At 40.0% G+C, this 27,363-nt stretch overlaps 1 protein-coding gene and 1 long non-coding RNA gene across 2 annotated transcripts in view; one reads left to right on the top strand and one right to left on the bottom strand.

The window, feature by feature from the left end:
* sdk2b (sidekick cell adhesion molecule 2b) overlaps window positions 1-27,363 on the top strand; it is a 662,520-nt gene that overhangs the window by 237,968 nt on the left and 397,189 nt on the right. The gene's annotated exons all lie outside the window — the stretch shown is intronic.
* On the bottom strand, window positions 1,089-6,452 carry LOC138756642 (uncharacterized). Its single transcript, XR_011353219.1, has 3 exons — window positions 6,371-6,452; window positions 2,445-2,594; window positions 1,089-1,269 (listed from the first exon to the last, which is right to left on the bottom strand). It is a non-coding gene; the product is annotated as an uncharacterized lncRNA (long non-coding RNA).

Raw genomic sequence — 27,363 nt, forward strand, 5'->3', positions numbered from 1 at the left:
CTCCCTACAAATGCTGCCTGATCTGATAAGTATTTCTTCCACTTTATCCCTTTTGATAGTGCCTCAAGCTATGTCAATTTGTTTGGAATATATTCAGAATCAGAATTTCTTGTCATGAACAAGTCATGACGTTCGGTTTTTTTGCGGCAGCGTCATATTATTACCAAAAGTCAACATCACTATAAAAAGTAAAAATAATCGTGCACGTAAAGTAAGGCAGTGTCTTTGGTTTATTGATTATTCAGGAATCTGATGGCAGTGGGGAAGAAGCTGTCCTTGTGCCGTTGAGTGCTCGTCTTTAGGCTCCTGTACCTTTTTCCAATGGTGCCTTGAGCAAACTCAAGATGAAAGTTAAAGTTTGCTCGAGATTTATAAGGGCCTAAAAATTGATTTTGTATCATGTGAAACAGAGATCACATCACCATGGTTAGTAAGAGGGATGGGATCAGAAGAGGGATGTGCTTTATGATTGGTATAAGGTTGGAATGGTGGTGCTATTTGTATCATTGATAGGAAGTGTATGGCCGGAACCACACAAACCATAAACGTGAGGAAAGTGGGTACGTTGCTCTCGAATCATGGCTCCATGTAGTGGCGATGAGTTTTCTATTTGTTGTAAATATACAAATAATTATGAAATTTTCAACCTGGAATGATAGATGTGGCGTCATTAAAATTTCCCTTAAATGGTTGGATTCAAACTATAACTAAAGCAAAAAAATCTTGCTGACGTGAAATGAAAATAAAAATGTTGAAGGACTCAGCTGGTCCAGCAGCATCAGTTAATGTTTCAAGTCAAAGGCCTTTCATTCAAATGGCACGGAGAGAAAACAGGTGCATTTAATTTGCAGAAAGGTGGAGGGTTAGAGGGAACCGAGGGAATGTCTGTGATTGAAAATGTTAATGACTTTATTGTATTATACATTTGTTCCAAAATTCTTATTTGCTGCAGCCAAACAGGTACTTTATTTAAAATAAACTACATTAAATTAAATTAAAAGAGATAATAAATGCAAAATGTAGATAATAAATATTCACACACCAAAGTGAAAGAAAATAAATTGCATTACAATAATGTAAACAGGGCTTCCTGTAGTGTCGGAGCAATCATAAATTAATGTAGTTAAGTCAAGTTTATTGTCATCGAATGCTGGAGGAACTCAGCCCGCCTTAAAGCGTCCATAGGAGGTAAAGTTATATCTTCGACGTTTCGGGCCTGGGACCTCCTTCAAGGTATAAGCAAAAAGCAGGCAGGCATCTGAATAAAGACTGAGAGAGAAAGGTACACGTTAAAGCACATGGAAAGAAACTCATAATTCTTGACACGCAGCCATACCATTTGGGTCTTGGATATTACGGAACATCTCTGAATGGATGGAGGCTGTCTCTTTATAAAGTGTGTCACTTTTCATAAAGACATCTCTCTGTAACGCAAATAGTGGCTAAGGAACCAATTATCTCTGAAATAATTTGTCCTTCATACCTCTCATCAACCTATGACTGTGTTTGTAGTTGTTACTTTTCCCATTTCATGTCTTTGTTCTGCGAGTGTCTGAAGATTGCATTTCAGGTAATGGGGTTGTGGCTGGAGCACAGTCATGTCCATTGCCTGAGGCTGCCTCAAGATTGCTGGAGCTCAAGGAATCAATTATGGTTTTTACACATTAATTTCCTGTTGATATTTTTCACACTTACCCTCCATAGTGGTCGTTCACACAGGAAGGACATTTACACTAAAATACCCAAGTCGCAGTAATTTCAAAGGCTGGACATCGTTCAATGTCGTCCAAGACATAGACCTTGCGTGCAACGAACAGCATCACTGCATCAACGTCGTCGGTGTACATTGTATTCATTAGCCCATTGTTGCAGGCGGTTTAGACTGCAAGCAGTCTGCAAAAATACCTCGGACTACCACAGAAAAAATTTTGCAATGGGAGTGAGTCACTCATTTCCATGAACTTTTTACACATCCTGCATCTTGGGAAAGTTGCGAAAATTTCCCCTTTCACAGTGGCTGTGTAAAAACCATAATTGATTTAAGTATTGTAAGGTAAAAACATCATGAGATGGGACCGGAGAAGGAGTCACCCAGTACTAAGGAGTAACAGAATGCAGATGTGACCTTGTCCACTCAAGATAAGCTTGGCACTAACAAGAATGATGTGAGCAGACTAACAGAGAAGGATAGCAACAGTTTATTCATTGGACAATGTCATGGTATGATAATTTACTAAGTACGTATCCTGAGGTATAAAAAAAACACCACTTGCTGATAACGGCAGAATGCGCCTTCTCCAACTAACACTGTTAGTTGCAAGTGTTACAATCCGGTAATAAAGAACAAAGAACTTTGATTTCGACTCAGTCTGGTGTCTGACTCACTCATTCATGAACAAAGCAGACCTAACAGTACAGGTATACCTAGCTTTACAAATACTCACTTTACGCAAATTTGGTTTTACGAAGAAACCTGTGTTCGCTTTCATGAAAGGATTTTCGCTCTTACGAAAGCAGCGAGGTGTTATAGAGGCTGCACGTGCATCCCGAGCAGCTCTTCCTCTCTCTCCTCCATCTCAGTCTCCTGTACCTCCCTGTAGTGCGCGTCAAAAGAACCAAAGACGCGTTGATTCAAACCAAGGCTTTTATTAACTAAAAGACTGGAGCATATCACAAATAGGTCGACCATCCAGAATGACCTGGTCTTTAAGACCTGCCAGTAGGTGTGGCTACACTCTTAGCCAATCACAGTCATCCTACACTACCATCTGCACATATGTACATATACACATTGGTTATAGAATCTGTACTATCATACTCCCCCCCACCCCAACCTCCGAAGAATTAGCCTAACTACACTGTACATACATTATTCCTGTTTGATAGGCTGTATTTATCATATCATTCCTGCTTTTAATAAACCTTGGTGTTATTTTTTAGGTTTTATGTGTTATTTGGTAGGTTAGGGTTAGGGTCTGGGAACGCTCAAAAAATTTTCCCATAGAAATCGATGGTCATCACTTTGCTTTACACCATTTCGGCTCACGAATGGTTCCGTATAGACACTCTCATTTCATAAAGCGGGGTATACCTGTATTCAGTGTTTTGATTAGTTTATGATGAAAGTACTTGCATTTAACCATATAACCATATAACCATTTACGGAGCAGAAACAGGCCATGTTGGCCTTTCGAGTCCGCGCCGGTTCACTGATTTTGTGCGCCCACTTCAGGCATTGGTCCCGGTAGATCTTCATTCAATAACTATGGGCGAATTCAATGCAGGTGGAATCAGCCGTAGAAATGTTTGTTAACAGGTCCAGTCTTGACTTTATTAGCAATAGAACTGGAGGACATCCCACCAAGAACATATAGATGGGGATTAAACTCCATGCTACTTAAAAGACAGGATGAAGCAAGGCAAAATAATTACCTGTCTCCTGGTGAATTTTCTTTCCTTTAGGCACTAAAATATTTAATCTGGTGCTGTTTCTTTTCTACATTACCAACAGTAAATGCTCTTTAAAATGCCTTTATTTGTTATAAATCATATTGGGGTATCCTGAGAGAATGAAAGTCATCATATAAATAATTTTTTTTTTCACTCTGTCTCTGCTTGAACCCAGCTTCTTTACGTTGTCTCAGATTCTTTGCAAATACCCCAAGCAAAACAAGATAAAAGATCATTGGAAGTGAGGTGACCAGCGAATGACAGAATTACCAAAAGTCAACAAATTAATATAGACTTTAATGGTCCATGGTTTATTGATGTTGGCTAATAAGCCTTTTTGGTTGTGGGTTGATGCTTGCATTATGTGAAGGGCTCCTGTACTTATTCATATTACATTTTGCTGCTGTCAGAGAAGACTGTCATATGAATTACTGGTAAGTTCTTGATCAAGTATTTTATGATCCAAGCTCCATTAATTATATCTTTTACCATATCATTCGATGGAATATTTAACTCCCAACAAGGTTTTGCTCTTTTCCGGTAAGGAGAAGCGTGGAAGTTTTATTTTTTATTTTCTCGTAGCTCATCTGATCCTTAAGGACCTCTGGATAACCGGATATATTAAAATATCAAACCTACCATATTTTTGGTTGAGGATAAGCCCAGGAGCCATACTATATTAATAAATTTCCTTCCACTTTGTCAATTTGAACAAAGCTCCAGGTACTCGTCAAGTTTATAAACGAATACAGGAAAATCCCCAGTATCTGGCACCTATGGGGATTGGTAGTTGCTAAATAAGTGAATTTTCCAGTTACTTGAGATTGTGTGTTGCATGGATTGGTGAACTGAGTGCTAGGGGGTGTCAATTTTAAACTTTCAACTTTTTTTTACCAATTTATTCCACGATTGTTTTTTTTTTGCTGGTTGCTTGAATTCCAGATATTGGTTTTTACTGTACTTCATACATTGACTAGTTTAGTTACTGTACGTCTGGTGAAATTCTCTCCAAATTTCTCGTGGGCTTGGCTAAAACACTGAGGATTCATTCCAAATTTTAAGTGCAGTATTAATTACATGGTTCATGATATTTTGGTTTCCAGTAATTGTCACAATATTTTTCTTTAAACATTCAGCTTTTTCCAGTGACGTACACTTCATTGTAATCTTCCTGAGGTTTAATCATTTTGTCTATGTGGAGGAAGTTGGCTATTTGCTGAACAGAGTTTTGGAGAATACCTGAATCTCCTTCCATTGTAGCCTTCTGGTGCTTGGTTATTCAAGAACTTATCTAGTTACTGACTGCTTCCACCACCCTAACTGCCAATGCATTACGGGCACTCACTCTCCTCTGGGTGAGAAGAGTCCCCCTTGCATCCCCACTAAATTTCTTACCCCTTCCCTGTGTCCTCCAATTTATTCACCTCTGATATGGGGAAAGGTTTCCTGCCATCTACCCTCTTTGAACCCCCTCATAAATGTATGCAAATGTTATCAATCACATTCTCTCTTAATCTCCTCCAGGAAAACTTCTCCTTATAACTAAAACACTCCATCCCATGCAACATCCTTTTAAATTTTCTCTGCATCTTCTCCATTGCTATGGCATCTTTCCTTTAGTGTGGTGACCAGAATTTCACACTTTTCCATTATATTTCACTGTATGCTATTCTATCATTCAAACTTTATTTCAGAGTCTTGTCTGTCTCCCAAGCCAGTTTCTCGCCAACTCAAATATGTAGTTACCTGCTAAGTTCTCTCTATCTCAGTTTCACACAGTTTAAGCCATTGTCTTGCATACTTTCTTCCTCTTTCTCCCTTTCAAACAGTACCTCAGTGTCCTTCTTTCATTCATTCTCTCAATCTAGCATAGTCGTGTATTTTGTATCTTCCACCCTATTGTTCTTGTTCATACAATAAGTTAATCCATATATTTGTGTTATGGTTTACTGTAATTGTATGGTGTGCAGAATATTAGAAAACAAAGGCTCTGTGTGCAATATTTGTTTGGGAACCCCATTCTGTGACACTGGCCTCATTGTTTAAATATCAGTTAAACACTTCAAAAGAGGAGCAGAATCCAATTGTAGGCTCAAATACTTGAGACTAACGGGGCTATTTTCTGGACCAGCTATGATCAGAGTGTAGGTTTTGGCCTGGAATTTGCAGTTGTAATGACAGTAAAACCATCAACTGTGAAGGTAAAAGCAACTTTTGTATTTCCATGCCTATGGAGTTTACTACAAAACCCTCTGTTAGTAATTCAGCCCTTCGTAGCTTGTGTTGCTCTACAACTCTCTCTATCATTTCCAAGGGATATGAATGAATTGATAAGAAATATAATTACAATGAAACCCCTGTTAACTGGAATTCAATCAACCAGCAAAAAAAAACCCAAAGAGAATAAATAAGTTTTAAAAATTTTAAATTGTGAAAGTAAATTTTCTCTCAAGTAACCTTGAATGTTACAAAAAAAGGTTACAAACAGCCCAGCCATGGAGAAGCTTTGAGACAAATTAAGGGGCACAACCAGGGATATCTTAATTTCACAGAATAACAACAATGAACAACTCATGTTTAAATAATTTAGATGGTACATAGATAGGAAAGGTTTGGAGTAATGTCTGCTGAATACAGGCAAATGGGACTGGCTTAGGTTGACTACATGATTGACTTGGACAAGATAGGCTGAAAGACTTATTTCCATGCTGTAAAACTCTGTGACCCTTCAACATTTATGCCTCAGACTCCATAAAACAAGAATGGAAGAAAGTATTCTTCCATTCCAAGAAACGGCCAAAAAAAGAAGGGGGAAAAGGTCTGTTGGTGTATTGCAAGTGACCTGAAGATGTGAAGACTAATGTCGGCCATAAACCTTCTGTTTCTTACAGTTGTACACCAATGTTGATGGGTTACATACCGGTATTGACTTTGTGCCTATAATTTCTTCTGCCAACTCATTGTGCAACTGGTCTCTTTAAGAGTTCCTCTTGAGAAATTCAGGCTCCCTATAAACAGTTAAAAATTATATTTTAGATTCTTGCTGATTCATGCATTCAATGGGCTGCATTTGGAATGCTGGCTGTGTGCAGAAAGCATTCCCAAGATCGTGTTCTATGGCGAGCTCTCCACTGGCCACCGAGACAAAAGAAGAGGTGCACCAAAGAAGAGGCACAAGGACTGCTTAAAGAAATCTCTTGGTGCCTGCCACGTTGACCACCGCCAGTGGCCTGATCTCGCCTCCAACCGTGCATCTTGGCGCCTCACAATTCGGCGGGCAGCAACCTCCTTTGAAGAAGACTGCAGAGCCCACCTCACTGACAAAAGACAAAGGAGGAAAAACCCAACACCCAACCCCAACCCACCAATTTTCCCTTGCAACCGCTGCAACCGTGCCTGCCTGTCCCGCATCGGACTTGTCAGTCACCAACGAGCCTGCAGCAGACGTGGACATACCCCTCCATAAATCTTTGTCCGTGAAGCCAAGCCAAAGAAGAAACAGTCATGAGTGAACTAGCACCCATGGCCAATGGCGAGTGAACATACAGAATTCAGAGACTGACCGATTCAACCCTCAAGTTCTTTGAAAGAAGCAGCAGATTTCTCCATTAAAATCTTCATATCAAAGAGCTCTGTTTTGAATAATCTATATTCGATATAACCTTCATACCTCTGGCTTTCATGTTCATTCTTGTGCTATGTTGAAAATTAGGACATATTAATCATAGAGCTTCTCATGTTTAAGGATTGTAGATTGAACACAAGCAACTCATAAGCACTGAGCTAAAATATGAGAAACATTGACATGAAGATTCTGAGCTTATCGTATCACATTTTTATTTAATTACTGTACACAATTTAATTTACATTATTTAGTAGGTGACAATAATGGAACTTTTACCTTTAACCAAGAAGTAAAGTTGCAAGCAGTTTTGGTTAATGCAGGTAGGACATTTTAAAAAGTGCATGGAAGCAAAAGTAGCAGACCAGCCAGTTTATATTAAGATCTGGGAATATGTAGGCATTCAGAAAATTGCCTGGATAATGGTTGCAAGACACAGTCACGATTGGTTTTCTTACATAGCCTCAAGTACCATCTGAAACATTCATGCAAAATTGTGGGGGAATGAGTAAATGTGCTCCATCTCCACACAATGTTACCTAGCTAAAAGGAACATTGTTTTCTAATGGATTTCATCACTCACAAGATGCCAGTGTTTATAATTGTGTGTTGACTTTACAAACTACATTAGCTGAACTTGTCCTCCCATTTTTTTTCTGGAGAGTTCCATGTGGATGGCTGGTTGATTTTGCTGAGGGACAAAAGTAACTGATAGGGGAACTTGTCATGCAAAGCTCGCATTAATCACCTCCTTCATAAATGTCTAACACCTCCCAAAGAAGATGCCAATTGGTTTATTTATATTTATTCTCACATAAAGAAGTCAAACTTTTTTAATGCATGAAATATATATCTGTGCAACATCTATCTTTTATCTAAAGCTACATTCCACAATTCAAAACGGTTATTTGGCATGTTTGCAGGGACATTCCCTTATGGTAGTAAGATGCCAGATGGTATATTTACTGCAGCTGTGCAGATTGAATGCAGATAACAGCAAGTGATGTTACATTGGCAGTGAGCTACAAATAGCTTGTCTTCTTGTTCCTGGATGTCATTAAGTAAATCAATAGCTGGTGACAGTTTACCAGTTTAGCTTTCTTTTCAGTAAATATCTTTTGATGCGTGTGCCCATAGCATAAAGGTAGTTCTGTGTCTTATCGTTAAATTGTTTATAAAATCATCTGTTTCCCATTTTTAACTTCCAAACCTCTTAATGCAATTCATACAAAAAGCATTTGGTTTTGAGTACATTATTACGAATAAATGCACAAGGTGATCTTAATGAGTATGTTGACCGAAGGACTTGATGGTAATTGTTAACACAAAAAAAAAGAGAGGAAAAGAAAGATCAACGGTAGAATGCATTCAGTTCTTTTTGGCATAGAGAATAGAAAACTTCTATCGGTATTAGGAACAGGTTTTGATATTTCGTAAGAAACAAGTCTCTTCAATTATTGCTGTCAGGCAAATGGATGGTTTCAATTGAGGGCTCCACTTCCAGCACAGGATGTGTGAAGATTGAATCAGGTTTTTTTTCCCCCCCTAGATTAAGCTTTTAGAAAGAAAGGGTTCTTAAATTGATTTCCATAAAGCATCCCTGTGACATGTTAGATAGTTTAAGAAGCTGAGTATAAAGGAAAAGTTTTACAAATCTTTAAAATATACCTTTTTAACATTTGCAGGAATAATTTTATAATAGATTACTAGAAGTCAATACAGATTGGACTGATGGGACTATTTTTATAAACTTTGCACAGAAATTATGAAATTTTACATTTGGAACTTTTTTGAAAAGAAACAGATTTTCTATCTTTTTTTTCCAGTTAAAATCACAAAGCTATCTAATAGGCTTTTCAATCATCCCAAAAACATGAAGAGACAGTGAAGCTTTTGAAATATTCTTCCCTGGTAATTTCAGGAAAGGAATGCAATATAAATCCCTGAATGTCAGAAAGCAGTGGCATTTAAATTCACAACATAGTCTCTTCATGGTGCATGTGCCCTTTTAGAACTGCAGTGGTATAAATGGTTCTTTGAAAGACCTTCACATTATTATGATGTAAGTTACATGCTGGAGGTTGAATGTGGGTACATCTGACCCTTCAACGTTCCAAGCCAGGGACATTCAGGTTTGTACTGTGCCCAGAAGATCAGATAACCTTTGCTTTTCAAAAGGTTTTTTGACATAGATATTTGAAAGTAGCAGAAAGATCCCTCTAATCAGGAGTGGCCATGGACAGAAAATAGCTACAGTGTCAAAAGTTAGTACAGCTTTGGGGCTGACAATAAAGACAACCACAAAATGCAGTGGGTCCCAATAAATAGAAAGGAAATACTGAAAGAAATACAATGAATTTTTTTAACAAATATCAGTACAAAAGCATATTTATATTCTATTTTACTTCCAGTGTGTTAGAGCCTATTTCTTCTATGAAGGAAAGTTTTCTCTCTCCCCCTCCCTTTCTTTCTCTCTCTTCTCGCCACTCCCTCCCTCCTGCTCTCTTCTCTCTCTCTCTCGTCTCTTTTTTCTCTCTCTGCTCTATCTTTGCCCAATCAGAAAGATTCCAAAAATATTAACTCTGTTCCTCCTTCCCTTTCCATGGACCGTCTAACTCGTAATCTGCTTCCAATAGTTTTTATTTTTCATTCTAGCTTCAGTTGCTAAAAAAAAGACCTTACATGATGCCTTGAATTCAGACCTCACCACTTGGGGTGAAGTCAAACTAAAGACTGAATTCAAAGAAAAAATAACTGGATATACGCAGCAGGTCAGGCCAGATGCCGACAGCCACACAGATTTATTTATCCTTTCTGTTTAGTACTCAAAGGCCTGGGGTTTTTTTTATTTCTGATTTCGAACATTTGCAGTGCTTTCCATTCAATTTTACTTCCAATTCAGGAACATTTTTTTCTAGAATATCCGGTAATTTAAAAGTGCTTTATTTTCCAACAAAAGTAAATAATGTTGTTCTTAAAGATGAGGGAAAACAGGGATTAAAAATTGGGAAATCTCTGAAATTCATATATTTTAATGCCAGGAGTATTGTAAAAAAGGTGGATGAGCTGAAGGTGTGGATTGATACTTGGAAGTGTGATGTGGTAGCGATTAGTGAGACATGGTTGCAGGAGGGATGTGATTGGCAGCTGAATATCCCTGGGTTTCGTTGTTTTAGGTGTGATAGAGTCGGAGGGGCAAGAGGAGGTGGGGTTGCATTGCTTGTCAGGGAAAATATTACAGCGGTGCCTAGGAAGGATAGATTAGAGGGCAGATCCACGGAGGCTATTTGGGTGGAACTGAGGAGTAGGAAAGGAGAGGTTACACTTGTAGGGGTGTATTATAGACCACCCGGAGGGGACCGAGACCTAGAGGAGCAAATCTGTAGGGAGATAGTAGATATTTGTGATAAGCACAGGGTTGTAATTATGGGAGATTTTAATTTTCCACATATAGATTGGGAAACACATTCTGTGAAAGGACTGGATGGGTTAGAGTTTGTGAAATGTGTGCAAGATAGTTTTTTACAACAATATGTAGAGGTGCCGACCAGAGAAGGATCAGTGTTAGATCTACTGTTGGCAAATGTGATGGGTCAAGTGACGGAGGATAGTGTTGGCGAGCACTTCGGGTCCAATGATCATAATGCCATCAGCTTCAATGTCATTATGGGAAGAGAGAAGTCAGGGCCAAGGGTTGAGGTTTTTGATTGGGGAAAAGCTAGATTTGAGGAGATGCGAAAGGACTTGCAGGGTGTGCATTGGGACAATTTGTTTTATGGGCAGGATGTAGTAGAGAGATGGAAGTCTTTTAAAGATCAGATTTTGAGAGTGCAAAAGCTTTATGTTCCTGTTAGGTTAAAAGGAGGGGCAAAAGGTTTGAGAGAGCCATGGTTTTCAAGGAATATTGGAAACTTGGTTCGAAGAAAAAGGGAGGCGTACATTAGATATAAGAAGCATGGAGTTAAGGAGATGTTTGAAAGATACATTGAATGTAAGAGGAATCTTAAGAGAGGAATTAGCAAAGCTAAAAGAAGGTACGAGAAAACTATGGCAAGCAGGGTGAAAACTAATCCAAAAGAGTTCTACAAATATGTTAATGGTGAAAGGAAAGCTAGAGACAAAATTGGTCCCTTAGAAAATCAGAGCAGAAAATTGTGTGTGGAGCCTAGAGAAATGGGGGAGATATTGAACAGTTTCTTTTCTTCGATATTCACTAAGGAGAAGGATATTGGGAAATGTGAGATAAAAAAAAGCAAATTGGATAAATATGGGGAATATAGAGATTACAAAAGATGTAGTTTTAGGGCTTTTGAAGAATATAAAGGTGGATAAGTCTCCGAGACCAGACGGGATCTTCCCCAGGACATTGAGAGAAGTGAAGGAGGAAATAGCAGAGGCTCTGGCGGTAATTTTCCAAATGTCATTAGATATGGGGATAGTGCCGGAGGATTGGCGCATTGCGCATGTGGTTCCGTTATTTAAAAAGGGTTCAAGGAGGAAGCCTGGCAACTATCGGCCTGTAAGTTTGACGTCTGTGGTAGGTAAATTAATGGAGAAAATTCTTAGAGATAGTACTTATAAACATCTGGATAGACAGGGTCTGATCAGGAGCACTCAACATGGATTTGTGGGAGGAAGGTCATGTTTGACCAATCTGATTGAACTTTTTGAAGAGGTGACTAGGAATGTGGATGAGGGTAGCGCAGTGGATGTTGTCTATATGGACTTCAGTAAGGCCTTCGATAAGGTACCACATGGAAGGTTAGTTAGGAAGGTGCAGTCTTTAGGTATAAATTTTGAGATAGTCAAATGGATTGAACATTGGCTGAAAGGGAGAGGCCAGAGAGTGGTAGTGGATAATTGTCTGTCAGGTTGGAGGCCGGTGACCAGTGGTGTGCTTCAAGGATCTGTATTGGGCCCATTGTTGTTCGTTATATACATTAATGATCTAGATGATGGGGTGGTGAATTGGATTAGTAAATATGCAGACGATACTAAGATAGGTGGAATAGTGGATAATGAAGAAGGTTTTCAAGGATTGCAGAGGGATTTGGGCTGCTTAGAAAAGTGGGCTGAAAAATGGCAGATGGAATTTAATGCTGATAAGTGTGAGGTGCTTCATTTTGGTAAGAAGAATCAGAACAGGATATACGTGGTAAATGGGAGAGCATTGATGAATACAGAAGAGCAGAAAGATTTAGGAGTAACGGTACATCGTTCCCTGAAGGTAGGAACTCACGTGAATAGGGTGGTGAAGAAGGCTTTTAGTATGCTGGCCTTTATCAATCATTGCATGGAATATAGGAGTTGGGAGGTGATGTTGAGATTGTATAAGATGTTGGTGCGGCCTAATCCTTATAGGAAGGATATAAACAGTGTGGAGAGAGTGCAGAGAAGGTTTACCAGAATGTTACCTGGGTTTAAGCATCTAGAGTATAGGGAGAGATTGGACAGATTAGGTCTTTATTCTTTGGAGCGTAGAAGGTTGAGAGGGGATTTGATAGAAGTATTTAAGATTATGAAAGGGATAGACAGAGTGGATGTGGATAGACTATTTCCGTTAAGAGGTGGAAAGATTAAAACAAGAGGACATGAGTTAAGAATTAAGGGGCAGAGGTTTAGAGGTAACATGAGGGGGAACTTCTTTACTCAGAGAGTGGTAGCCGTGTGGAATGAGCTTCCGGGAGAAATAGTGGCGGCGGAGTCAATTGTATTATTTAAGAAAAGGTTGGACAGGTATATGGATGAGAAGAAGATGGAGGGTTATGGGCATTGTGCAGGGAGGTGGGACTAGAGAGGGGTGTTGGGTTCGGTGCGGACTAGAATGGCCTAATGGGCTGTTTCCGTGCTGTAATTGTTATGTTATATGTTAATATTTGGCTTTATTCCCAAAAGTCAGTATTGTCATAACTTTTTTACATGCCCACAATAATCTTACAGTTTGAATGACATCATCCTCTACAAACAATTCTGGAAACTATTTACACTGTTCCAGACACAATAATTTTTCCCACAGTTTTTCTCCAGTTCTCCAACCTTAATAAATTGGACAGTATAAAATGATTTTGTTTCACTTGATTGGACCATGCTTCCCTCTTCCATGTTCCCCACACCACCATTCCAATTATTTTTCTCCCTTCTAATCTGGTTCACTTGAACCAGTCACCAAAAGTTGAACTAATTAATCCAATTGTTCTCTGTCAATAATGCCAAAATTGCAAGAAGAAATTTCACTTTTAAAATTGCTGGTTGATATCCATATTGATAAGTAGACTGACATGAATTTCATTAGATTCTCAGTGACATAGCTTCAAAAAACTTTGATTTTCTCCTTCTTTCCTTCTTGGAGTTTTGTTTTTTTAACTGTAGTCATACAGCATGGCAACAGGTCCTTCTGGCCCATGAGCCTGTATCGCCCCAATTACACCCAATTAACCTACAAAAACTGTACATGTTTTGGAGGGTGGGAGGAAACCAGAGCACCCGGAGGAAACTAACACAGACATGGGGAGAATGTACAAACTTCTTCCAGACAGCGCTGGATTCGAACTCGGGTCACTGGTGCTGTAACAGCAGTGCGCTAACTGCTAAGCTAACCGTCAAATTAATTATACCAAGTTAAAGTTACTGCAAAATGCAGAAACTGAGAATGCGTTCTTCTATTTTTTTATGATTGTAAGAAAGGACTTTAAGTAAGAAAAGGGGGGGGTGGGGGGGGGGAAATGTCTCAGTTGCTTAACTTCCAAATGAAGGTTTGTGCAAAATTGTGTGAAAGATCAGAAATTTAAATACAAATAAATCACCTTTTTCCCACAAAAAGGAATCCATTATCTGTCATCACAGGAGAAATACGTCTTTTGAATGAGCTGAGACATTTTACAGTTCCAATAATCTGGATAGAAATCACTCATTTATTGATAATTTCTTGTTTGAAAGTCTTTCAAGTTTGTGCTCTTAAACTTGTTCCTCATCACACATGTTCTCCTAATCGGAGATTAACGCGGTTTAACTGCAAATGATGCTTTTGATCAATTAAGTTCTTTGCAGTGCATTGCTTAACCAGCACTGGAGGAAAACAGATGAAAGGGCAAAATAGAGAGAGCCAAAGCTGCCATCTATCTTTAGGAGCCTTTTGCCAGGAAGAAGAGCCCACATTAGTGCGAAAATCAGGAATCAAGATAGCAAGTCACTCTGCAGTATGGAGATGGGAGTTAAGGCCCTGAACAAACTGAAATATCTGGTTTATAGGCCTTTCTATTGACTGAAATCTGCCTCCTGAGAGATTTAAAATAAAATTAAAATTAGACGTACAACCCGGTAACAGGCCCTTCCAGCCCATGAGCCCATGCCACCCAATTGCACCTACAATCCTAAATGTTTTGAAGGGTGGGAGAAAACCTGAGCACCCAGGGAAAATCAACGGCAGAACATACAAACTTTTGACAGACAGTTCCAGATTTGAACCCGGGTCGCTGTTGCTGTAATAGCGTGGCACTAACCACTACATTAACCATGTTGTTCGCTTTTTATCTTGAAAGTTTCTCATTTCCATCAGCAAACTGAGGCTGATGGAAACCTGGTATTGGAGTTTGTACTTGAATCTCAAATACTTTGGGAAGATAAATTCAAATTTTCCCAAAGTATTAGAATTCCAGAAACAGGATTTGCATGACACCTCCAGAATAATCATATCCATTAATGGAAAAGTGAGCTGTGAACAAAAGTAAATTTACACAATTCATAAATAACTGCTGGAAGATTTTTAATTTTTTTAAAATTTAGACATACAGCACATAAACAGGCTATTTTGGTCCACGAGCCTGTGCCGTCCAATTGACGGACAACCCCTGGTACATTTAGAAAGGCGGGAGGAAACCTGAAAAACCTGAGGAAACCCACGCAGATATGGGGAGAACATACAATCTCCTTACAGACACTGCCGGATTTGAGCCCCGGTCGCTGGCACTGAATCAGCGTTGCACCTTACGCTAACCTTGCCACCCAGAAGCTTAATTGCCCAAGTGTGTTTTATTATTACGTTTCAGGGCGTATTAGTGCAGGCACATCACTGATGCACATTGGCAAGTTGTACAGGTGATAAAACAGCACAGCTTATTGATCTTAGAGCACTGAAAAGTGGTCTAAATTAGATATCATCTACAAGACAGGAAACATAAAATTGCTTGGGATTACACAGGCTGCACAACAAAGCTATATTGCCTGACCAATCCATGCCAGTATTCATACTCAAGCAGATGGAGCTGTTGCCTTTTTGATCAAAGAACCTAGGTTCAATCCTGATCTCTGGCTCTGTAGGTGTGGAGTTTAAATGTTCCCCCTGGGTTTCCTTCTACATCCCAAAATGTGGTAAATGGTTGTGTAAATTGTCTCTTCAGTGTGTGGTAGAATCTTGGGGGAAAATAATGAGAATAAAAATGGAAAATTAAAAATGGTGCATGGACTGAACCAAAAGCCTGATTTCTTGCTCATTGACTCAAAAATTTCTACCAAATCCTTAATGGATCGCTTGACAACTATTATATATTGATTTGGCTCCAGAAATTCTCTCTGTCAGGATGTAATGATAATGAGTTTATTGTTGTATACTTTTTACAATGTACACGTGCAATGAAATTCTTGCTTGCTGCAGCTGAACAGGTACTATGTTAAAAAAGAGCTATAAAAATAACTAAAATATAACTGCAATTATATACATAATTGAATTAAAAGAGAGAATAAATACACATCAATACTCACAGTTATGCCAATGCAAAAAGAATAGTGACTTCACAGTAGTGCAGACAATCCTTTTTGTGGTGTCAGAGGAGTCTATGATCAGTGTAACAAGGGGAGGTTCAAGAGCATGGCTGAAAAAAAGGTTCTTGAACATAGAACATAGAGGTAAAAACACATCGAAATGCTTGAAAAACTCAGTCGATCGCGCAGCGTCCGTAAGAGGTAAAGATATGTTCCCATTATTTCGGGCCGAAGCCCTTCTTCGAGTCTACCTTGAAGGTGGGCTCAGGCCTGAAACTTCAATAATACAGTATATCTTTACCTCCTTTGGATGCTGTGAGACCTGCTGAGTTCCTTCAGCATTTCTGTGTGTCTTTACTAGAATCACAGCATCTGCAGACTTTGTGTTTCACTCCTTGAACACAGAGGTGCGGGTCTTCTGTGTCCGTACCTTTGACCCGAAGGTAACCATGTGAAGAGATTGTGCTTAGGTGAAGGAGGCCTTTTCTTGACTCCAGGACTCTAAAACCTTTCTCTTTCAGCACCTCTTGTAAATTATCATTTGGCCCAGTCATGTTACCTTCTCAAATGGGTGTGGTGAAAAATGATGTTTCTTTTGTTTTATGTTTTTCTCTCGCACATTCACTGATCATAGCCAAGGAGACAGGTGGCGAGCTACTGCTGGAACTTCGTCAGTAGTGCTCATTTGCAGATGCTGACATCTGGATGGGAATTGATTGCTTTTCTATTGAATCCAAAGTCCACAGAGACAAATTGGAATTGTGCTGTGACTTTGAAGAGGATGGAGTAAAGGGGCGAACGGTTGTCAAGAAATAATCTGAGAACACTTCTTAGATTGGTGTGATCCCAATTATCAAAATCAGGACAAAGTCAAATTTGAAATTGAGCTCAAATCCTTACCAATTTCCTTGCTGAGGCAATGAGGAAAGTGCAATTTAGTGCAAATCAATTGTCAAGTTTATTGTCATCTGATCGCACAAGTGCAACCCGACGAAACAGCGTTCTCGGTCTTCGGTGCAAACTCGCAGATACACAAGCAGACATAACACATCTGGACAAACAATAATTAAGCAGGACCAAGTATTCATTTAGACAAATAAATATTGTTTCGTGAATATGAGATTCTGTGATGGTTAGTGTGAGCATTACTTTTGGTTGTTCAGTATTCTCGCTACCCGTGGGAAGAAGCTGTTCCTCAGCCTGGTGGTGCTGGCTCTGATCCTCCTATATCAATTTCCTGATGGGAGCAGCAGAAAGATGCTGTGTGGAGGGTGGAAGGGGTCCTCAGTGATTTTGCACCCCCTCTTCAGACAATGATCCTGGTCGATCGCGTCGATGTGGGGTGGAGGGGGGAGGTAGACTCCAGTAATCCTCTCTGCCACTCTTAAGGTCTCCTATCTATTTCTCTGCAACAACTGCAGTCATGAATCAGTAGCGTGGACAGCAGCGGGCGAGCACACAGCCCTGAGGTGTGGCAGTGCTTACCATGACTCACCTCGACCTTCTGATACCAACCCGGACAGTCTGTGCTCTTTCCATTCGGAAGTACAGAATCCAGTTACAGAGAGGGATTTGAGTATCAAGGAGGACAACTTCTCCACCAGCTTCTGGGGAATGAACATACAAAAGGCTGAACTCAAATCAATGAACAGCAGCCTGGCATTCATGGCAGTTATTGTCGCCCTCGGATACCAGCATGATGGTGGCTGTCTTTAACCCTGTGGGAATGATTGAAGATGACTGTGAAGAGCCCCATCAATTGGAATGTGCAGTTAATCAGTACCCTTCCAGGTATGTTGTCTGGTCCTGCTGCCTTGTGTGGGTTCACCTTGGGTAGGATTATCCTCACCTCAGCCATGGCTATGCAGGGGGCCTGTTCATTAGGGGGCCCATTCGTTGGGGGGACATGGAGCTTTCTTCAACGTCATCCTGTTCTTCTCATCAAAGTGTGCAGAGATGATGTTCAGTCTGTCCACAAGGGAGGCATTGTTGTCTTTAACTTACAAGGTTGACTTGTGATCTGTTATAGTCTTGATTCCTTGCCACATGCACCTTCTGTCACCAATGTCACACAGCTGTCTGTGGATCTTCTCTGTCCCTCCACTTTGCCTTCCAGATTGGACAGGAGAGTTTATCCCTAGCTGATTGTAGTACCGTCTTGTATCTTGACCTGAAGGCAGCATCACAAGCTCTGAGAAGTGCCCAGATCTCTGCATTCAATCATGGGTTTCTGTTTAGCCTTAGCTGCGAAGCACTTGACCTCGGTGACATCCTCAATGCACTTACTGATATAGCCGGTCACTGACGTCATGTACGGCTCCATTTCTACATGACCATTACAGGTGGCTGCCTCCCTGAAACAGCTCCAGTCCGTGCTCTCAGTCTTGTAGTGCTGCCGTTTACTACCCCCCCCCCCCCACCCTCCTCCCTGGTCACATCTTGATCTCCCTATGAACTGACCTAGTTTGCTTTGCCAGCAGTCTGTGTGCTGGGGCTAGCAGGACGGAAATGTGATCTGAGTAACAAAGATGGGGTCGAGGTGCAGCCTTGTACACAGCAGGGACATTGGTGTAGACCTGATTGAGGGTGCTCTCTCCTCTGGTGGTGAAGTTTACATGCTGTTGAAACCGTTTTTTCAGGTTGCCGTGATTGAAGTCGCCAACAACAATCATGGCACCATCAGGGTGAGGAGTCTGGACTTTGAAGGTGGCACTTTACCCTCATTAGCTGAAGGCAGAACGTAGTCTCTGGTGCAATCAGCACGGCCAAGAATTTGCTGCGCAGGTAGAAGGGTCTGCATTTCACCTCTATCTCTGCTGAGCAGAAGGACTTCATAACAGAGGCATTCTTGGTTCTTCATTGCGGAGTCATCTGCTGTAACTTTAATCACGTGCCAAGCCAGTATGCAAACATTCCAGGATCACTGTAGAATATATGTTCTCAGCTTTCAGTTGGCAAACTGCAACAATTTGCGGAATCCAAGTATTCAATTACTAGTGAAACCACGTCAGCCAAATATTGCACCATCTCAATTAGGCCTGCAAGCAGGGAAAGCAATTATTTGAAGACCATGTGAAGCCCTCTGGCAATGTAATATCTTCTCTCAAGTCATTTGGTGAAGGAGGAATTTATGATGGAGCATCTTGATGAGAACATATTAAAATAAATTTTATGAATTAAAAAAAAATTAGTTCTGATTCGGCAGAATGTATAAAATGGAAGGTTATGTTGTAATTGAGAGAGAGGAGCTAACAAATTATGAGAGAAAACTCGGCAGCAATTTCCACATTGAAAACGAAGTTAAAGTAGGTCGACCAACCTTAATGATTTTCAACATTGAAATGATCTTGCTGAGGTCAAACAGAATGTGATGAACAAGTAGCCAAGACAACACAGTGAAACTGTGAGATGGGGCCTCAGAGGAAAGAATTAAATATCAGCTAATACAAAAAGGGTTTTGCAAAGTTGGGACAGAATCATAAAAATGGTTATGAAGAAAGGCTAGAATTTCGAATTTGGTGCCTCATTCTAGTGCCTGGGAGGTTAATTCAAACTGTGTTTCCTCATTCATAAGCTGTCCTCTGAAGCATGACATGTTTAAACTCTTGGTTAAACTCTATGCACTTTATTTTAGGTAGGCCATTGGCAAGTCCACTCCTGATGCCCTAAATCAGTCATTATGTTTGCTGCCCATATTAAATATTTTACATTTCCAGGAAATTCTGCAAGATGCGGAATACAACAGAATCATACATCATTATTAACGATCTCCAATGCAAGCTCGGAAGCAATAGAAGCAATAAGAGAAGTTCACATTTATTGAGCCCCATTGTCAGACACTTTATGCTTGCAAAATTTTCACTATGTTCTTGCAAGGGTTGTTACGGAGAGAAGGCGGGGACGGGGTACTGAACTTTAAGATCAGCCATGATCTCGTTGAATGGCGGAGCAGGCTCGAAGGGTCGAATGACCTACTCCTGCTCCTAACTTCTATGTTTCTATGTTTTTGTGTTTGAGGTTTGGGATGTGGGAATCCCAGAAAAGGTGGGAAGCTGTATTTTCTGAGTTCAAGTTCTTGAGTACATACATGGCCCCCTGAGATTCTTTTCCTGCAGACCAGGCAGAATTTCTGCATTCTGTATCAGTAGTGCAAAAAAACTGTACTCAAGAACATATGCAAAAGAGTGAAATGTAAACAAAGAAGGAAGTGCAAATAAACTGTGCAATACAGAAAATAAATAACGTGCAAAGAGTCTTTAAATCAGTCTCTGGTTGAGTTTGTTGTTTAGAAGTATGCTGATGGAGGGGTAGCAACTGTTCCTGAACCTGCCTGTACAAGTCTTGTGACACCCATCTTTCCTGATGGTGCAGCGTGGAGAGAGCATATCCTGGGTCGTGTGGATCATTGATGATTGCTGCTGCTCTCCATGTAAATTTTCTCCATGGTGAGAGAGATTTGCCTGTGATGAACTGTGCTGTGTCGGCTATCCGCTGCAGGGCTGCGGTGCAGCCAGCCAGCACACTTTCCATCGCACATCTGTAGAAGTTTACCAAACCTCCTCAAACTCCCGAGAAAGTAGAGGCGCTGACGTGACTTCCTCACAATGACAATGAGTTCAGGAAAGGTCCTCCAAGATAGTGCCTCCCAGGAACTTAAATTTGCTTACCCTCTCCACCTTTGATACCCTCAATGATCACTGGATCATACACCTCTGGTTTTCCCCTCCAAAAGTTCACAATCAGCTCCTTGGCATGGGTGACATTGAATGCAAAGTTTTACACCATTCGGCCACACCCCTTTTCAGTATTCATCCTGTATCCTGATGCATCGCCCCTTTTATGCAGTCCACTACCACTAGATGGTGTTGTTGTCGTACCAAGCCGCACAATCATAGGTGTGAAGCAAGTGGAGGAGGGGGCTCAGAATGCAGCTCTATGCTGGCCGTTACTGATGGAGATTGTGGAGGAAATGTTCTTACCCATCCTCACATATTGAGGTGTCGAGGTGAGGAAATCCAGGATTCAATTACACAGTGGGGTATTAAGGCCCAGGTCTTGGAGTTTGTTGATCATTTTTGAGGGGATAGTGATGTTGGATGTCAAACTGTAGAATAAAGGGAATCCTAATTTATGTGTCTTTGCTGTCCAGGTTTTCTTGGGCTTTGTGTAGAGCATCTCTTGTAGACCAGTTGGCGCTGTAGGCAAATTGGAAAGGATCCATGTCGCCCGTCAGGCACAGAACTTGATTTCCATGTTTATGCTCTCAGTTTCGCATTGAATAAATAGAAATAAACTTGCCTCATGAATTATTCACTACTTTCCCAACATGCGTGGCAAATCCTGAAAAAAATTCAGCCTTCATTTTAGAAGTTTTAGGATGAACTAAGGTTATAGTTATTTTAAAGCATTATGCTATTTAAATTTTGTATTTGCATAGAAATATGGCAATCTTTAAGTTAATGTTTATCTCATTCACAAAGTAAATTAGTCTTTTTTTTTCACCTGAACAATAATTCGGAATTCATGTAACCAACAAAAAAAAATTGTGGGAAATAAATTGGTAAAATGTACAGAAGTTTAAAATTGGTGCACCTCACTGCTAGTTCTCCATTCATTCAACACACAGCCTCACTCACAGTCGGAAAACTCACTTATTCAGTATCTACCAATCCCCATAGATGGCGGATACAGGGATTTTACTGTAATCAACCATTATAGTCAACTTTTGAAGTAGCTGAGAACTCATTATGCACAAAAGTTCATAACTGTGGCACAGGATCCAGCTCATCCCATGTAAGTTTGAAAGCAGTGATTCAAAGATTTTTTGGGGGATGTCTTCTGCCAAGAAGATGAATATAAGTGCTTCCCGCGTAGCGTCATTTTGTTTGCAAAGTTTACTTTCTGTTCAACAGAAAGTTTAATAAAACGGAATAGTTGCTAGACCTGTGGGTTGGGAGCTGAACTGGCCAGAGTAAATTTCCCATGGTGAGTGCTAGAAAGTGGGGAAAGGGTAGTAATTAATGTGATTATGATAAGAATAAAATGGGATCAGCATAAATGAATGCTTGACCCTTTGCATTGAAGGGACGGCTTTTACACCCTATCACTCTCTGATCCATTTTTAAACAGACGTGATACTGTGAATGAAATATAAATTGGAGCAATTCAAAATGGTCTCATCTCCAATAAATAAGCCATTTTCTAGCCTTCAGTCAACATCCAATACACTCCACTTTTTTTTGTTACAAAAAACCTTGGTGCCTTGACGATTGGCAGTTTAACAACTTATGCGATCTCTCTGCCTTATAGCTCTGCTCTTATAACACAGGATTTCAATGAGATTTCAACCTAAGCAAGCAGCAGAGTACATGTTCTATTTTTATTGTCTCTTTACTGATTAGACACAGTTTTTCAATAGAACTGACGGAGAAGTCAAACTTCTCTGCTGGCTTGTGAGGAAATTTTAAAAAACATTGTTACATCTATTGTTGTTTTTAAATTATTTGGTGTTAAATTATTGTTACCCTTTAAAAGAAAGAATTATCCAGAAAGACTAAGTTATATGCTCTATTTTTTTTCTTTGGTTTGGTTTTGCGGACGAAGTCCCCACCATGACTACCAGCCCCCCCCCACATCTCCATCGGGCACACAAAACTCAAAACGGTATATGCTCTATAAGTTAAGTTTAAAGGGTCAAAACTTCCAATTTTTTGGTTGGAAGACTTCAGGGAAGAGTGTTTTTTCCAATATATTTTACTTTTGCTTCCCTCCAAATTTGCCTGTTTACAATTTTCATGTCTCAAGGAACTTAGTATTGGGAAAGCTGCAAGGCTTCAAATAAGAATAACCAAAATGAACAGAAGAGGAAATCCACAATGTAACTAACATCTACTTTGTGGTAGATCTGTTAATTAGTGTTAAATTTCTTGGAGGACCTCGAATGTTAAGTAAGAGCATCTGAACAAGGCATCCTCTTTATTAGTTCCATGTAGGGTTTTTGGAAAATGACTGAAGTTACAGCTATTAAAGTAAATGTGCGTTTTTGCACTAAATTTGAAAGAGCCACTTCAGTGTTGGAAGAAGGAATTTATCATTGCACAACATAAGCAAGCAATGACGAAAGATGCATGCGGAAATTGACTCTTTTGATAATGGAAAGAGAGACAAAACTCAATTGGCTCGAAATTCATTTATGGAGCGTAGAAGAATGAGGGGAGATTGATAGATGTATACCAAATAATGAGGGGTATAGATAGAGTAAATGCAAGTAGGCTTTTTCCACTGAGGTCAGGTTTAAGATTCAATTTATTGTCATGTAGTAAAGACACTGCAATATTAACTCAGAAATTGCTGTAAGGCAGACAGACTTGCCATCACCAAAAATTGCCTGAAGCGCCTCTTACAGTCAGAGAAAGAGAAGCAAAAGAGTCTCTTTAGAGTGTTTGTGGATTCGCCTCCAGCACTCCCACAACCCCCTCAGACACACTGAGTCCAGTACAAATCATCAGGAGCCCGAGCTCCAGATCCGATCCTCTGACACGATCAAGAACCCTTCAGAGCCCTCTTGCATTCCAGTTCTGATACCTAGTATGTGCTTTCAGCCAGTCTCTAGCAGTCCGCAGCTCCACGTGAATCCCTCGACTGTAGTCTCCTGCAGGCCCACAGCCTGCGTGGGTTCCTCACCTCGGGTTACCAACAACACACCACCTGTACGATTTTTCAACCGCAGAGCCCCACACAGGTCTGCCGCCAAGGTCACCATCCTGTAGATCATCTCCTCAGCTTCTCCTTCTCAAACAAGGGCTGTCTCCCCGTTTCCTGGTGCTTTACACCAATCCTCTGCTTCTTCAGAGTGGCTAAGACATGGGTGGAGGTTGAAAGGCAAAAGGGTTAGGGGAAATATTAGGGGCAATTTCTTCACACAGAGGGTGGTGGGAGTGTGGAACGAGCTGACAACTGAGGTGGTGAATTTTCCCATTTAAGAAAAGTTTAAACAGGTACGTGGATGGGAGGTGTATGGAGGGTTATGGACTGGGTGCTGGTCAGTGGAACTAGGCAGAAAAATAGTACAGCACAGACCAGAAGGGCCGATGGGGCCTGTTTTCTGTGTTATCATGTTCTTTGCTTTTATAGAGAGCTATGTTCTTGTACAAAGCATTTTAACTGATAACCTGATCTGATAATTGATGCATGGTTCCCATTATATTTAGTCCAGCTTGTCTGTGCATGGCTTGGCTCGTGCAAATCTTGTCAAACATCCATAATGACGAAGCCAAAGTACAAGATGAAATTTTTTTTAGCATGAAGCTCCCACACCGTTTCTGAGTTGAAATGGAGTTTAAGGGCTTAATGCCTTGAGTTATTCACTTGAAAAATGTTTAAAGTTGATTTATTTCGTTTCAAGGCAATAGATGATGTGATGCTTTCATTATTTAGGTCACGTCTGCTACCTGTGAACATTTTAACAAATTTTTTGAGGATGAATTAATGCATGTCTATTGTCAATACAAGTAAGACAGATGGCCAAACATGTAACCTGCAATATCAAAGTAATAACCATCAAAAAGATTAAGTTTTGAACTTGACATTATTGCAGCGCTTTGAATATAAATATAGAATTAGCATTTGTATTGAGTGAAATTCTAAGAATTTGTGGGTGGACAATTATTTAGAAATTTACCCTTTGCCAGTAGAGCTAAACATGTTCCATAGATGCTTTTTTAGAACATAATTAAATAACTCAGGAATGGGCAATGTTAAGGGCATTAAATGATAAACAACTATAGCTGATTTTAATTGTAGTGTAGATTATTACAATTATTTTTCTTTCACAATCTTTTGTGCAAAGTGTTAATTTCAGCGGAAACTAGAGACAGAGACAGATACACACCAGCTATGGCAGGGACTCCAGGCCATTACATCCTACAAAGCGAGGGTGAACACTATAGATGGCTGTTATGCTTCATTACTCAATGAGCTGAACACCTTCTATTCCCACTTTGAGAACTAAACAATATCTACTAAAATCCTGGAAAAAGCTGAGGATCCTGTGATATCTCTCTCTGAGGGCAATGTCAGAACATCATTCAAGAGGGTGAACCCTTGCAAGGTGTCAGGCCCTGACGGCGTACCTGGCAGGATACTGAAAATCTCTGCCAATCAGCTAGTTGGAGTGTACATGGACATTTTCATCCTCTCATTGCTGCAGTCAGAGGTTCCCAGCTGCTTCAAAAGGCCATCACTCATCATAGTTATCCAAGAAGAATAGTGTGAGCTGCCTCAATGACAACCGCCTACTAGCACTAACCTCTACTGTGTTTAAATACTTTGAGAGGCTGGTCATGGCCAGAATTAACATGTACCTAAACAAAGATCTGGACCCACTGCAATTCACCTATTGTCACAATCGCTCCACAGCAGATCCAATATCACTGGCTCTCCACTCAGCTCTGGATCACCTCAAAAACAGCAATTCATACACATGGCAGCTCTTCATCGACTACAGCTCAACTTTCAATCCTGGTCAAGAAGCTACAAAATTTAGGCCTCTGTACCCCACTTTGCAACTGGATCCTTGACTTTCTCATCGGAAGACCTCATTTGGTACGAATTGGTAACAATAGGTGCACCCTAAGGATGAATGCTTAGCCCCCTACTCAATTCATTATATATCCTTGACTGTGTGGCCAGGCACAATTCCAAAGCTCTCTATGTTTGCCGATGACACCACAGTTGTTGGCAGAATCACAAACAGCAATGAGGAAATGTACAGGAGGGAGAGAGATCAACTCGTTGAATGGTGCAACAACAACAACCTTACACTCAATGTCAGCAAAACCAAGGAGATGATTGTGGACTTCAGGAGGAAGTCAGAAGAGCATGACCCAGTCCTCATCCAGGGCTCAGTAGTGGAGAGGATCAAGAACTTCGAATTCCTGGGTGTCAGCATCTCCGAGGATCTGTCCATGAGCCTCCACATTGATGTAATACTTTTTCTTTTTGCAATCTTTTAACTGACAAAATGCTAGACTAGATCAAATAAAAATTTCAGAACCAAGATTGACAGCTTATTGATGGTTAACGTTATGAAGATTATGGGGTCAAAGCTGGAAAACAGTCCTATAGATCAGTTGTGATCGAATTGAACAGTGGATAAGGCCTGAAGATGAATTCCTCTAATCCTCTCCATTATTTAGTTGTGAGAGTATTGCTTCTTTCTCTCCACCATCATGGTTCTGGCTCCCCAACGTGAGGTGTGCGAAAGCAACTTGATGTGTAGTTTTGCTTCTTGTTGCCCTTTCCCTACATTTGGCTCACATCAAATGAATTTGATTTTTAAGGCACAGCTGTGATTGAGCACATTGGAGCAATGCAGCTTGGAGCAAGAGTTTGCCACCCTCTTTAGAGAGAGCCCAATATGTATACCTTTGGTGAAATATGCACCCTGCCTCACCACCTTACGCATCTGACTTCAAGAACAGGGCTTCTTGAGACTGCAAGCTATCCTTTGGCTGAGATAGCAAATTTTGCTGAGCATATTTTTATTTTATTTTACTTCATGCACTTTTTGACCAAATTTTCTTGGAATTATTGAAGCCTCCTCTACTTCTTGCTATTCTCCTTCAGGGCATTGTGAACCCCATCAGCTTAATGCATCAATTTGACAAACGACTGCAGTATCACTGTTCTTGGGTCTTGATCCTCCAAGATATATCCGTATAGAATTTAAACTGGAGGTGGGGGAGAGTGTGCTTAAGGAGGAAATTTTTGAGGAAGAGCTGTCTTAAATATAATTGTGTCTGGTTGTGTGAGAATTCAAGCAATCGGCAACCAGTAAAAAAAATAAATAAATAAATAAATAGATTGATTGAAGGAAAAGCTAAGAATAAATAAAAAAAATAATTTGTGATTTTTAATTTACAACTTTTCTATAATCGTTCAATATTTAACATTTATGACGTGTTGATAATAAGAGAGGCTCCCTCAGATATAAAATTTTTAAAAGTCTCGGAACAGGACCTGTAGCTTTTAACTCCTGAAGAAACTTGGAAGGTAATTTTCAAATTGGATAAAACCTCTTCTTTATGTCCCCACTACTCTCTCCTACAATTTAAAGTAGCCCAAAGGGCTCACATGTCCAAAGTCAAACAATCTCATTTTTATACGGATGTATCTCCTCATTGTGATAAATGCAACAACTGAGATGCTTCATTAATTCATGTTTTGGACATGCCAAAGAAATATTAGATTGAAGTATTTTAAACTTTCAATACACTTTTTAAAGTTAATTTTAAACCAAATCCCTTAACTGCTTTATTTGGTATTGCTGGAGAGAGTGACATAATGTTAACAACATCTGAACTGCATGTATTAGCTCAGATGGAGAGACATTACCCCACCCAATCATGTTCAAAGGTTATGTGACATCATATCATGTTTAAATTTAGAGAATTAATGTTCAATTTCCAATTTGAATTTAAATTTTCAAACACTGTGGGAACCTTTTTTGAATTACTTTTATAATTTTTGATTTA

The sequence above is a fragment of the Narcine bancroftii genome, chromosome 3 (assembly GCF_036971445.1).
Source record: "Narcine bancroftii isolate sNarBan1 chromosome 3, sNarBan1.hap1, whole genome shotgun sequence".
In the NCBI taxonomy this organism is placed as follows: Eukaryota; Metazoa; Chordata; class Chondrichthyes; order Torpediniformes; family Narcinidae; genus Narcine; species Narcine bancroftii.